Source organism: Rhinoderma darwinii, chromosome 3 (genome assembly GCF_050947455.1).
Source record: "Rhinoderma darwinii isolate aRhiDar2 chromosome 3, aRhiDar2.hap1, whole genome shotgun sequence".
In the NCBI taxonomy this organism is placed as follows: domain Eukaryota; kingdom Metazoa; phylum Chordata; class Amphibia; order Anura; family Rhinodermatidae; genus Rhinoderma; species Rhinoderma darwinii.
In genome coordinates, this window is record NC_134689.1 from 287,568,284 (window position 1) to 287,583,712 (window position 15,429).

The 15,429-nt window shown below is 41.4% G+C and overlaps 1 protein-coding gene across 2 annotated transcripts in view; it reads left to right on the forward strand.

Moving 5' to 3' along the window:
- The window catches only part of SLC24A5 (solute carrier family 24 member 5), an 82,161-nt gene that overhangs the window by 17,364 nt on the left and 49,368 nt on the right, over positions 1–15,429 (forward strand). The gene's annotated exons all lie outside the window — the stretch shown is intronic.

The window sequence follows — 15,429 nt, forward strand, 5'->3', positions numbered from 1 at the left end:
GATCAAAGGGGAGCAATATACCATCTTTTATACAAAGCTCCCAGGTGTCCAATTCCAGCCAATACCCATTGTTTGAGGTTTAGTCCAGGAATATGGTGTTCCAAAGACCTCAATGTGATGTAGTGAAGAGGGAAATCTAAATTATTATTTTTTTCCCCAAAGTATACAAATCCCATACTAACAAAGTGGCTGTCATAGAGAATAAGGGAAATCGACTATTCATTGGTTTAATATATTCAGCTTCCAATAGTCTTCTAAGAGAATGTTGTGTAGTAAAAGTTTCTTCTATTTGTACCCATCTATGCATGGAGTCTGAGGACCACCAATCCCTCAACGAGTCTGCAATTGCTGCCTTATGATCTAGAGTAATGTTAGGGATTCCTAGTCCTCCCTCCGAAGATGGCAAAAATAAAAGTTGACTGTGCTACTTTCTGTAGCATAAATCTAGGCAATTTCATCGGAATGCATCTATACAGATAAATACATTTTGGTAGGAATATCCTCTTGAATCTATCCAAGATAGGACTAATAAATGAGAACTATAAAAATATAATTTAAGAGATATTAGGAGGGACTCAAGACTTTTTTTTTAGGAAGAGGGAAAGAAAAGAGAAATACCGAAGTATTGAATTCCAGATTTAGCTCATGTAAAGGGACAAATATCCAATATCTGTCTTTCCAAAATAGGTGGTACATGAATAGGGAATAGTACTGATTTTTGTAAAATTAAATTTGTAATAAGAGACTGGCGAATTGAGAAAGGAAGACACATGATTGCGGTTAAAGAGTATAAAGACTTTGTACGCATAATAACGTCATCGGCACATAGTCCGATACTATGGTATTGTGAGCCCACTGCAATACCCTGTATATCAAGTGAGCATCGGACGGCCTCTGCCAGGGACTCCATAACTAATGCAAAAATAATAGATGACAGTGGACAACCCTGGAGGGTGTCGTTCGAGATCAAATGTTTTGAAGACTAAAATCCCGAGGCCCAAACCCTAGCATTGGGAGAGGAATACAGAATAGCTTGAGCAATTGGACCCTCAATGCCAAATTTAACAGGTATCCCCAGTGAACCCTATCAAATACTTTCTCTGCGTCAAGAGAAAGGAATACACTGGGAATCCTGGAGATTTCAGCTACCTGTATAAGGTCAATCAGCCGGCGAGTGCCATCTTTAGTAGAGTGTAAACGCACTGTCAGCAACTTTGCATATATTGTAAGATCACAATTTAACAAAGAAATAGGCCTAACATTTTCTGGTTTAGTGGGGCTTTTACCAGATTTAGGTAAAGTAGTTATAATAGCAGCCAGATTTTGCAGGGAGACCATAAGTATCGATTTCCAAAAATCAAATGCCTGGAGTAAATATGGGGATAGTATTTTAGAAAAGACTTGAAAGTATTCATTGGGGAGGTCATCCGGTCCAGGTGCTCTATTGGATTTACTAGATGCAATTACCTTTTGTATTTCCAATAAAGTTTATTGAGGATCAATTACAGCTTTTAAATTCTCCGAGACCCAAGGGAGGTTAATAGAAAATAACTTCTGAATCTCTTCTGAAGAAGGTTGGATTATAATAATAATAATAATAATAATAATAATCTTTATTTATATAGCGCCAACATATTACGCAGCACTTTACAATGTAGAGGGAACATGAAAACAATATCAGACATTACATAGTGACAAAGTTCATTTACAATTCAAACCTGGGGAGTGAGGACCCTGCTCGCAAGAGCTTACAATCTATGAGGACATAAGGGAGACACAAAGTGTAATAGTGTTTATTCTGTACAATGGTCCGGCCATTTTTATACACATGCGGTGGTAACATAAAGCTGCATGAGCCGGTCACCAGCCAGTATCCGTGTATGACGGACATGAAGAGAAGGAGTGTGAGGGAATCTTATTCTGATGACTAATCTAATATGAGGGTCGTCCCGCAGATTGTACAATTTACTATAGTAAGATGCAAAAGCTTCAGCAATTTTCATAGGGTTTCTGATTTGTTCGGAATTGGAACCATCTAGATATTCAATTTTAATTCTAATAGTTGCTTGTTTAACTCTGCGCCTGCTCTGTCTCCTATAGTGTAGTATTTTGCTTTTACATTATTTTTCATGTTTTGTTCATATTTAGAAAGTAAATGAGATCGTAGGGCAAATCTCAAACCAGCTAGTTTTGAAGAGACATCCGTAGAAGGAGCAATTTTATTTTGCTCCTCTAATGAAACAATCTCCGAAATGAGGGAGGATGATTCTTCCTCTCTTCGTTTTTTTGACACTGACGCTAGTTTTAACAGAATCCAAAGTGTCTGTTCTGAGACCTCCTTATTGTCGTTGAATGAAAAAAATTATAATTGTTGTGATATCAATTCCACATTCGCTTTAGATATGAGAAGAGAGGAATTCAGATGCCACATAAATGGGGCCACTAGAGAATGATGTTCTACTAAACATAATACAAGAGGGGCATGATCAGCCCACGTAATCTTACCAATGGAGGACTGGCATAAAGAAATACTATTAGGGTATGTTCACACGCAGTGGATTCAGATGTAATTCGGGCGTTTTACGCCTGGAAAAACGCCCCTATTACGCCTACAAACATCTGCCCATTGCTTTTAATGGGAATTACGATGTTCTGTTCCCACGAGCCTTTATTTTACGCTTCGCTGTAAAAAAACTGAGCGTAAAAATATGCTCCGTAAAAAGTAGCATGTCACTTCTTGAGGCGTTTTTTGGAGCTGATTTTCCATTGAAGACTATGAAAAACGCCTCAAAAAACGTCTGAAAAGAAGCTCCAAATTTCATTTTCAGCTTCAAAAACGCCTGAAAATCAGAGGCTGTTCTCTGAAATCAGCTCTGTATTTTTCAGACGTTTTTTGTTAAGCGTGTGAACATACCCTTAGGCTGGGTTCACACGACCTATTTTCAGACGTAAACGAGGCGTTTTATGCCTCATTTTACGTCTGAAAATAGGGCTACAATATGTCGGCAAACAACTGCCCATTCATTTGAATGGGTTTGCCGACGTACTGTGCAGACAACCTGTCATTTACGCGTCGTCGTTTGACAGCTGTCAAACGACGACGCGTAAAAATACAGCCTCGTCAAAAGAAGTGCAGGACACTTCTTTCAGACGTAATTTGAACCGTTCTTCATTGAACTCAATGAAGAGCAGCTCAAAATTTACGGCTGTCAGAGAAGCCTCGCAAAATGCGAGGAGGAGCATTTACGTCTGAAACGAGGCAGCTGTTTTCTCCTGAAAACAGTCTGTCTTTTCAGACGTGAAAGCCTGCTACCGTGTGCACATACCCTAACGGTCAACTAGAAACAGGTCTATACGTGCGTCTCTCTGTGGCATCATGGTAACGCCATATATCATGTAGATCAAATTCCAACAGTAAGCGACCAAGTTCCCTAGTTCCACTTGCTGATGTGGAACAGTCCAAATTTTTAGAGACCAGAGCAATAGTCTCCACATAAAATTAATTGGCCTTTAGACAAATGGGTGACTTTTTTAAAAATATAGACGTAACAAATCTCAATTGGGCCTTATTTGGGGTGTAGACAGAAACAATAGTATACTGTTTGACGCTAATACTACAAATTGGTATGACCTATTGACCGCAACTATCAGAGATCATCTCCGAAACCGTACAGGTTACCATATTCTTGGCAATACATACTCCAGCTACTTTGGTGGTGGCATTTGAGTGAAAAACATTCGTAAAATCTTTGACCCAAACGAAAGTTATCTTGTGCTAACAAGTGGGTCTCTTGAATACAAAGTATGTCACACTTTGCTTCAATAGCTTCCTCCCATATCAGAGACCTTTTGAAAGGGGAGTTTAGTCCCCTAACGTTCAAGGATAAAAATTGCAAAATCATTTCTCCTCTTGAAGGCAATGCCTATAATATGTGTGTGTAGCCTAAAATGACATACCTTGTACGTGTGCAAACATTAAATAAAAAATAAGAAAAAAAAACACAGTGCTTAAAAATAAATAAATTTGAACCAAACAAAATACTGAAAATTGGACTAGATGTACCAGAGATTGGGGTATCATCCACAAAATTTGCGAGTAAGGGGTACAAGAATTTCATCAGAAAAAAATATTCTGACAAAACCAAGCTTGCTGGACATGGCTCGGGCAGAAAGTAGTGGACAGGAGTTCCTGGATTTAATTTTCATACTCCCCAACGAGGGGAGTAGCATGACGCAAGTCATGCTTTTGAGCACTCAGCTGGACGGGTAGAAGTGAGGGCGGGAAGGTCAAAGGTCGGAAGTCTGACAGGCTGAATGTGATGCGGGCAATGGCATCTGTGGACTGTGTCGACTGTGCTATTGAGTCAGTCAAAAAAACGGAAACCTGCCGGAACGCTGACAAACGTAAACCATTAGCAGTGTTTCTGTCACCATTGATATCAATGGTGATGCAAACGGAAGCTATGGTTTCCGTTTGACTTTCAGTTGCGGGGGTTCCACGACGAAAACCTCCGACGTAACCCCTCAACGGAAAGCGAACGCTGATGTGAACATGCCCTACGTAATACTTTGGATTATTTTTGAACATTTTGAGATTTTTAAAAAGAGCAGCAAAATGCTTTGCACTGAACTCAGGTTGAGTGGCTTAACAGTATAGGGCAAATGCAGTGGAGTGGGTCGCTAGGTTGGTGCAAAAAAGCTGGTCACTCCAAGTTGAAAACTGCTTAAAAAAAAACCCTGGCTCTAAGCTCGTTTTCTGGTATAATATAGGGGGGAAGGTAGTGAGGGGAAAGCGATATTACTCTTACTATTGTACTCTATATTATAAAAATGTCAACCTATTCTGCCAATCTGCTGAATTACTAACCTGATCTAAATGATTGATCTGATTGGATAACCTGTTGAAAGTAAAAGCTCAGTTGGACTATTAAGTCTAAGCAATTGACTTATAAATCCAAGCATACTGGGACAATGAATTACTGACGTACTGATCACCAGACAACCAGATGAACTTACCGTATCACTAAAACCCCACCAATTACCACTAAATTTATTACAGGCTTACAGCGATGTTATTAACCTGCTGATTTTATTGAGTGGATCAACTAAACTAAAGGACATTTAAGGATAAAGTTAAAAGCTATAATGTGAAAGCTTTACCTTCGAGTCCTAAGAAGGAAAAAAGAAAAGGGGACATTAAATGATACAAATAGCATCACCGTAGTAACCATTTCAGTGTTATCTTTTTGTTTATCTTGAAAATAAGTTACTACTTGATAGAAAATATTATATTGAATGTACTGAGAGGTAATCAAGTAAATAAAACGAGATATTCATTGCTGTAAAAATCTGTGATATATTCTGAATTTTTTCGGAGCGGAATGAAACAATACAAAAATGGGATGTTCCAAAAAAAACAAGAATCTAAAAGAGGTGCTCTAACTAGTTATTTTTCCTCAAGACAATCCCTAAATGAGGAAGATCATGGGGAAAATATGTCAAGCACAAGAAAGAAGGTGCCCCTACCACCAACCAACCCCTCTGACATGACTAATTTATCAATGGATTTAAAAGCATCATACTCTGGAGAAAGCTCGCTCTCCTCTCAGCCTGCGTCAACACTGTTTAAATGTGACCCCCAAAGCAGATAATCTATTATATAACCGAGAAGGACGTGGTATCCTAGCTCACATAGAGCTCCGTCCACAGCCCAACCGCCAGTTAGCTCCGCCCACAGCCAGAAGACTGAGGAAGGAGATGTGAGTGATTATAATGCCCCCCTACTTACCTATCCCCGTTCCCCCTGCCAGGTGGAGGATCCTTCTCCGGTCTGTGGAATGTGATGACGTCACTACATTGCGCCTGCCTTTGCCGAGCCACTCGCAGCACCCTGAGCACCGTGCAGAGGAGGCAAAGGATCCTCCACCCGTCGTGGGAACGGAGATAGGTAAATATGTATGTTATTTTTCTATTTGGTCCGTACATATGGGGCATTATACTGTGTATGGGAGGGAGGGGGCATTATACTGTGGGAGCAGCTATGGGGAGCATTATACTGTGTGGGGGCAGCTATGGGGAGCATTATGCTGTGTGGTGGCAGCTATGGGGAGCATTATGCTGTGTGGGGGGCATTCTACTGTGTGGGGGAAAGCTATGGGGGGCATTATACTGTATGGGGCGGGGCATTATACTATGAGGGGCATTTTACGGTGTGAGGGCAGCTATGCGGAGTGTGTATGTATATATGTATATATATATATATAACAGACCACTGTATTCCTTTTTCTAGCAAACCCGTATAATGGGTTTCTATACTAGTAGTATTATATCAGCCTTGCAGTTTGTGTTGTGGTCAGGAGCGTAGCTATATCGGTGCATAGGTAGTAGTCTCAACCGGGCCCTGGTGCCAAATAAGAAGGTGCCAGTATTCTAAATGGCACATGGTAGGTAGGGGCCATGTTATAGATTTTGCATTAATGCCCAGAAGCTTCAAGTCACACCTCTGGTTGTGATGCAAATTATGGAGTGTAAATCTGGATTAAGGATGGATTTTCTTTGGATAACCGATCCTTAAAGGGATCCTGTCAGCAGTTTATTGAGTCTTTAAAACTGCTGAAAGTGCTACATACAGGGTAGGGAGGGCAGCATAACGATACCTATGTTGTCGGTCATGTAAGTTGCATGTCCGAGAAATCTCTGTTTTAATTCTCCAGACGCTGTGGTCACAAGTGCCATGGAGGTGGCCGGTTCTTGTCAAGGTATAACTGAAACAAGTTTACAAAGCATGCTTGACAAATTACAAGGCTCCATTTAAGCTGATATTAAATCCGTGGCAAAAGAAATTAGACCTGACCTGGGACAACTGGCTACCCGTACGGCTGTAGTAGAATTGTATACTACGAGATATTCATTGCTGTAAAAATCTGTGATATATTCTGAATCTGATGCCTTGATAGATCTAACTAAGAGCACGCAGGGACAAATTGATTCTCAATCCATCAAATGAATGGACTTGGAAGATAGAGCTAGGCTTAACAATATACGCATAAGGCCTGATTTATACGAGCGTGTGCGTTTTGCGCACGCAAAAAAACACGGCGTTTTGCATGCGCAAAATGCACTTAACAGCTCCGTGTGTCATCAGTGTATGATGCGCGGCTGCGTGATTTTCGCGCAGCCGCCATCATTATGGCACTCCGTTTGGATGTTTGTAAACAGAAAAGCACGTGGTGCTTTTCTGTTTACATTCAGAGTTTGAAAGCTGTTGCGCGAATCACGCAGTTCGCACGGAAGTGCGACCTGCGTGTTTTTCACGCACCCATTGACTTCAATGGGTGCGTGATGCGCGAAAAACGCTGAAATATAGAACATGTCGTGAGTTTTACGCAGTGCACTCACGCTGCGCAAAACCCACGGACTGTCTGCACTGTCCCATAGAGTAATATAGGTGCATACGACACGCGTGAAAAGCACGCGCGTATATTATGCTCGTGTAAATGATGCCTAAGAGTGATACCAGAATCTGTTCTAGAAGATTAACCCCTTAAGGTCGCAGCCTAGTTTGGGCCTTAAGGCTCAGAGCCCATTTTTTAAATCTGACATATTTCACTTTATGTGGTAATAACGTCGGAATGCTTAAACCTATCCAAGCGATTCTGAGATTGTTTTCTCGTGAGACATTGGGCTTTATGTTAGTGGTAAAATTTGGTCGATATATTCAGTGTTTATTTGGGAAAAATTGCAAAATGTAGAGAAAAATTTGAAAAAATAGAATTTTTCCAAATTTAAATGCATGTGCTTGTAAAAACAGATGGTTATACCAGCCAAAATAGTTACTAGTTCACATTTCCCATAAGTCTACTTTAGATCTGCATAGTTTTTAGAGCATTATTTTATTTTTCTTGGACGTTACAAGGCTTAGAACATAAACTGCAATTTCTCATATTTTTAAGAAAATTTCAAAAGCCTTTTTTTTAAGGTACCTGTTCAGTTCTGAAGGGGCTTTGAGGGGCCTATGTATTAGAAACCCCCATAAAACACCCCATTTTAAAAACTAGACCCCTCAAAGTATTCAAAACAGCATTTAGAAAGGTTTTTAACCCTTCAGGCATTTCACAGGAATTAAAGCAAAGTGGAGGTGAAATTTGCAAATTTCATTTTTCTTGCTGAATTTCAATTTTATTCTATTTTTTTTTCTGTAACAAGAAAGCTTTTACCAGAGAAACACTGCTAAATGTGTATTGTCCAGATTCTGCAGTTTTTAGAAATGTCCCACATGTGGTACTAGTGCGCTCGTGGACTAAAACACAAGCCCCAGAAGCAAAGAAGCACCTAGTGCATTTTGGTGCTTCTTTTTTATTAGCTTATATTTTAGGCAGCATGCCAGGTTTGGAGAGGTGTTGAGGTGCCAAAACAGTAGGAATCCCCCAAAACTGACCCCATTTTGGAAACTGCACCCCTCAAGGAATTCATTTATGGTTATTACCACCATTTTGACCCCGTATTTTTTTCACAGCGTGTATTTGAATTGGGCTGTGAAATTAAAAGAATGACAATTTTTCCAATAAGATGTCATTTTTGATGAGAATTTCTTATTTTCACAGGGAACAAAATGCCCCATTTTGTTGCCCAATTTGTCCTGAGTGCGGCAATACCCCATTTGTGGTGATAAACTGCCGTTTGGGCCCATGGGAGGACTCAGAAGGAAAGGAGCGCTATGTGTTCTTAGGAGTCCAGATTTTGCTGGATTGGTTTTTGGGTGCCATGTCGCATTTGCATAGCCTCAGAGGTATCAAAGCAATGGAAACCCACCAAAAGTGACCCCATTTTGGAAACAAAACCCCTCAAGGAATTCATTTATGGGTGTTGTGACCATTTAGACCCCACAGTTTTTTCACAGAACTTATTTGAATTGGGCTGTGAATTTAAAAAAAATGTACTTTTTTCCAATAAGATGTAGTTTTGGCTCAAAATCTCTTATTTTCACAAGGAATAAAACACCCCATTTTGTTGCCAAATTTGTCCTGAGTGCGGCAATACCCTATTTATGGTGATATACTGCCGTTTGGGCCCATGGAGGGATCACAAGGAAAGGAGCGCTATGTGTTCTTTGGAGCATAGATTTGGCTGGATTGGTTTTCGGGTGCCATGTCGCATTTATCAAAGCAATGGAAACCCACCTGAAGTGACCCCATTTTGGAAACTACACCCCTCAAGGAATTCATTTATGGGTGTTGTGACCATTTAGACCCCACAGTTTTTTCACAGAATTTATTTGAATTGGGCTGTGAAACTGGGAAAAATGTTTTTTTTTAAAAAAGAGGTAGTTTTGGCTCAAAATTTTCTTATTTTCACAAGGAATAAAATACCCCATTTTGTTGCCCAATTTGTCCTGAGTGTGGCAATACCCTATTTGTGGTGATAAACTGCCGTTTGGGCCCATGGGAGGGCTCAGAAGGAAAGGACCACCATGTGGCCTACTGGGAATTTTCTGGTGCGAAGTCATGTGTGCAGAAGCCCCTGAGGTATCAGTACAGTTGAAACCCCTGAGAAGTGACCCCGTTTTAAAAACGACACCCCTTAAGGAATTCATCTAGAGGTGTAGTGAGCATTTTGACCCCACAGGTATTGTGTAAAAGATAATGCCCAGCAAATGGTGCAGTGTGAGATTTGCAATTTTCTATATATATGCCATGTCAGTGTCCGATATATTGTGCCCAGCATGTGCCACCGGAGACATACACCCCATAAACTGTAATGTGGGTTCTCCCGGGTACGGCAATACCCTACATGTGGCTATTATTAGCTGCCTGGGCACACGGCAGGGCTCAGAAGGAAAAGACCACCATTTGGCCTACTGGAGCTTTTCTGGTGCTAAGTCTTGTACGCAGAAGCCTCTAAGGTACCGGTACAGTTGAAACCCCCGAGAAGTGACCCTGTTTTAAAATCTACACCCCTTAAGGCATTCATCTAGAGGTGTAGTGTGCATTTTGACCCCACAGGTATTGTGTAAAAGATAATGTGCAGCAGCTGGTGCAGAGTGAAATTTGCAATTTTCTATACATATATGCCAATTCAGTGTCCAATATAGTGTGCCCAGCATGCGCCACCGGAGATATACACCTCATAAACTGTAATGTTGGTTCTCCCGTGTACGGCAATACCCTACATGTGGCTGTTATCAGCTGCCTGGGCACACAGCAGGGCTCAGAGGGGAAAGATGAGGAGGGGTAAGCTGTGCGAAGTGGATCAGAGCGAGTAAAACTGGGGTAAATTAAAAATAAAGGGATGGATGATAAATTTTAAAACACTCTTTCATACAGAGCTCTGGTTTTTCGGGACACGCGTCACATTGATATATTGTGTCCCTCCTTATCCCCCTCTTATAGCAGACTTTGCACCTCTTTTGACTTTTTCCCTTCTTGCCAGTTTGGGGAACTTCTCCTGGAAAGTGTTGCCCTGGTACGATGCGTGTGGCCTCGCTTCCAGAAGTACTGTAAGGCTTCAGGACTTGATCTGACAAGTCCACCCCTCCCATGTACCTATTGTAGTCCAGGATGCAGTCTGGTTTGGGGGTCTCTGTACTGGTACCTCGTACAGGTACATGGGTACTGGTGTGGCATCTCCCTTGTCTTGTACTTGACACACAATATGTTGCTGCTAGAATGTGCCCGGCTCTCACCCCTTCTTGTTTGCCCAAGCAGAGTCTTAGGGAGGCCTCTCAGATTTCTTCTAGCAGTGCCGCATGCCGCAGGACTTCTGGAAGCGAGGCAGTTGAAGAGTGGGACGCTGGTATAAAAATTTTTCCAGGTTGAGTAGGTAACCCTGGTCCAGCAGTGGATGCACCAAATCCCACACAATTTTTGTATTTACTCCCAGTAAGGGGGGGCATTCTGGGGGCTGAATACTGGTGTCCTTCCCTTCATATATCCTAAATTTGTAGGTATACCCTGATGCACTCTCGCACAGCTTACACATCTTCACGCCATACCTTGCCCTCCTACCCGGCAGGTACTGGTGGAATTGAACCCTCCCTTTAAAATGTACCAAGGACTCCTCAATAGAAATACACTTCTCAGGGGTGTATGCTTGGGAAAACCGGGCACTGAAATGGTCTAATAGGGGTCTCCGTTTATAGAAACGGTCAAAACTGGGGTCATCTCGGGGTGGGCACGGCTCATTATCAGTATAATGCAAGAAGCGAAGTATTGCCTAATTTTTATTTTAGTTTTTTTAGTTTCCAGCTCAGTTCTGAAGTTGCTTCGAGGGGCCCATATATTAGACACCCTTATCAAACACCCCATTTCAGAAACTAGACCCCTCAAAGTATTCACAACAGCATTTAGAAAGTTTATTAACCCTTTAGGTGTTTCACAGGAATTTAGAGCAAAGTAGAGGTGACATTTAATTAATTTAATTTATTAGGCACCATGTCCGGTTTGAAGAGGTCTTGTGGTGCTAAAACAGTGGAAACCCCCCCAAAAGTGACGCCTTTTTGGAAACTAGAGACCTTGAGGAATTCATTGTAGTTTTCTTGGGGTGCATGCGACTTTTTGATCAGTTTTTATTCTATTTTTAAGAGGCGTGGTGACTAAAAAACAGGAATTTTACTATTGTTTTTTATTAAAAAAATTTTTACAGCGTTCACCGTGCGCTATAAATGACATTCACTTTATTCTGCGGGGCGATACGATTATGGCGATACCCTATGTTTATAGTTTTATTTTATGTCTTATGGCGTTTGCACAATAAAATACATTTTGTAAAGTATAATTTATTTTTTGTGTTGCCTTATTCTAAGGGCCATAACTGTTTTATTTTTCCATCAGGAAAGTCGTGCGAGGACTTATTTTTTGCGTAAGGAACTGTAGTTTCGATCAGTACCATTTTTAGGCACATGCGACTTTTTGATCTGTTTTTATTCCATTTTTTGGGAGATGAAGTGACCAAACAAATGTGATTCTGGTACGGTTTATTATTATTTTCTTTACGGCGTTCACCGCGCAGGATAAATAACGACATTGTTTTGTAGTTCAGGACGTTACGGATGCGGCGATACCAATTATGTATAGTTTATTTGTTTATATATTTTTATTAATAATAAAGGACTGATAAGGGAAAAGGGGGGATTTTTACTTTTAGCACTTTTAAAACTTATGTTCTTATTTTTACACAACTTTTTTTTACTTTTTTACACTTTTTTTACTTTGTCCCACTAGGGGACATGAGGGCAGGAGGCTCTGATCGCTATTCTTATACACTGCACTACATACGTAGTGCAGTGTTTTAGAACTGTCAGCTGTTCGCTGACAGCAAGCATAGTGGGTCCTGACTTTGTTAGGACCCACTAGGCTTCCGTCGATGGCGTAGCCAGAGTCCATTGTTAGGATTCTGGTTGACATAGTAGCCATCGCGGCCCGCTATCGTGTAGCAGGCCGGCGATGGCAGCTTAACCCCTAAGAAGCCACGATCGCTATTGAACGCGGCTTCTAAGGGGTTAATCGGCGGGGACCACCGCGATCGGTCCCTGCACAATAAGCTGTGATAGCCTGCTGTCGGAAACAGCAGGTATCACAGCTCAAACGCGCGCCGGGGAAAGATGGCGCCGTGTTAACTCAGGTCAGTACTATTACTGAGCTGAGCGCGAAGGGGTTAATAATAATAATAATAATAATATTATTATTATATATTTTTTTCTTTTGAACCACAATTCAAAAGCAATGTCTGATTTACATTAGTTGATTTTCAGTAAATTAAAATGTATTTTTTTCAAGTTATTACAGTGACCATTGTGGGTTTTTCTTTCTTTAACCCCTTCCCGCCGGATCACGTTACTGTACGTCATAATCTGCGGTGCATTCCCGCATTATCACGTACAGTAACGTCCAGACGATAAACTGTCACCATGTCACTTGACATGGTGACAGCAGGCAGATCACAGCGGCGAGTAGCAACAAACACTTGCTGCTCGCCGGCACAGGACCAATCAAAGTGGTCCTGTGACGTCGATGGCTGTGATTGGTCATTCAAAAATGAATGACCAATTACAGCATATGTAAACAAAACACAGAGAATTCTCCTCATCGCCGACTCTGACAAGGTCATTTCTGTCAAAGAGCTTGTGAGAGTCGTCGTGTGAAGCCCTGTCAGACAGAAAAAGTTAAAATAGAGTGAATAAAGATCTCTTCTAGATCTCCCCAGATCTCCCCAGATCCTCCCAGATCTCCTCAGATCTCTCCTGTCCCAGTAGTTAGAAAATAATCCCCAAATCGCCCACCCATTACCCCAGTGAAAATACTGCGCCATATTACGTTAGGCGATAGCCTAAATACCCCCAGATCGTCCCCTCACTGCCCAGCGAGAGAACATTGATCCGTGTCAGCGTCCAGTCCGATACACACAGATCGCCACCATTCACTGTTGCCGTGCCACATACAGTCAGTTTTACGCAGTGACTCAGTCCGTTCCATCCCGCTCCTACGTTTTTGAGAGCGCCAGTTTGTTTCCATTTAATAAAAAAATATATATATATATAAATAAAAAAATTCTTAGTGACAGTTACATTTTAGGGTTACAATAAAATTACAGCTGTTACATTGTAGTGTCCATTACTACAATATGGCACAGAAATTTTATAGCCCAGAGGAGGCGTACGCTATGCTGTGCTCAGATACAGACTCTGCTAGCGAAGATGAAATGGAGTTCGTGCTGACATCTTCGTCTAGCGAGTCTGATGAGCCCCCCCAGCAGCGCAGAAGAGTTGCTGGTTCTGAACCCCTCGATAGTGAGGCGATATGGATGCCTGCGACAAGTTATGCCCCCCAGGTTCCCGACTTCACCGCATCCTCGGGAATCCAAGTGGAGACCACGGGGTTTGGAGAGTTTTTTTTTTTTTTTTAATTATTTTTCTCCGCTGAATTTATAAATTTAATGGTGAAACAGACTAATTTATATGCGGAACAATTTCTCGCCAACAATCCCACATCCTACTATGCCAAAGACCAAAATTGGACCCCCACAAACTCTGAGGAGCTTTTCAAATTTTGGGGCCTGTTACTGAATATGGGCCTCATAAAGAAACCCAGCATTAGGGACTACTGGTCATCGGATGTCCTATATTATACCCCCCTTTATGGCACCATTATGACCAGAAGAAGATTTGAGGTCGTCCTCAAATTTCTGCATTACGCAGATAATACCCGCTGCCCACCCCCCAATGATCCAAATTATGACCGTTTATTTAAAATAAGGCCTGTCATAAATCATTTGCATTTAAAATTTGCCCAAATCTACACCCCAGGTAAAAATATTGTGGTCGACGAGTCTCTCGTCCGTTTTAAGGGAAGGCTCCACTTCCGTGAATACCTCCCAAATAAAAAGGCCCGGTATGGAATAAAGCTCTATAAAATCTGTGAAAGTTCCACCGGGTACACCCATTGTTTCCGGATTTATGAGGGAAGGGATTCCAAAATTGATCCCCCAGAGTGCCCCCTTTCCCTTACTGTCGGAAAAATTGTGTGGGATCTTGTACACCTGCTACTTGGCCAGGGATATCATGTCTATATAGACAATTTTTATAACAGCATCCCTCCCCAAAAGTGCCTTTTGGCAAGAGCGACAGTGGCCTGTGGCACAATCAAAAAACATTCTAAGGGCCTCCCCAAAACCCTCCTGGGCCAGACTTTGCCAAAAGGGGAAAGCAAAGCAATGTGCAGTAACAACATGTTGCTAGTGAAATATAGGGACAAGAAAGATGTCCACATTCTAACTAGCATCCATAAGGATAGCAACATCAGTGTCCAGGTTCGTGGCTCCAGCACCACAACTTCCAAGCCTGCCTGCGTACTGGATTATAACCGCTTTATGGGTGGGGTGGATCTATCTGATCAGGTCATAAAGCCGTATAGTGCCATGCGTAAAAGTAAGACCTGGTACAAGAAGCTGGCAGTCCACCTCACCCCAATGGCAATGTATAACGCATTTGTGGTGTCCAGATACGCAGGCAATCGAAACACATTTCTCCAATTTCAGGAGACAATAATCAAGGCCCTTTTATTTGACAACCCAGAAGGCGAGGGCACTTCTTTGGGAAATTATAGTTGCATCCGTAAAATATACATCGCATGCATGCGATGTAAAATATACATCCGTTTATTTTACAAATTGGCCATTCTAAATTGATTTTTGAAGCAGAGTAATTTTATATCAAATAATTTTTGCCCACAAAATTTAAAAGAAGCCCAAACAAAACTAAAAATTCTTACTGCACCCCTGGATGAATACCTAAAGTGGCTTCACGTTATAATTAGTCACACCAAATTAAAAAATGTTTGAAAAACCCCTAACAAAATTCTCACTATACCCCTAGATAAATACCTACGTGGTTTCACGTTATAATTGGTCACACAAAATTAAAATATTTTTGAAAAA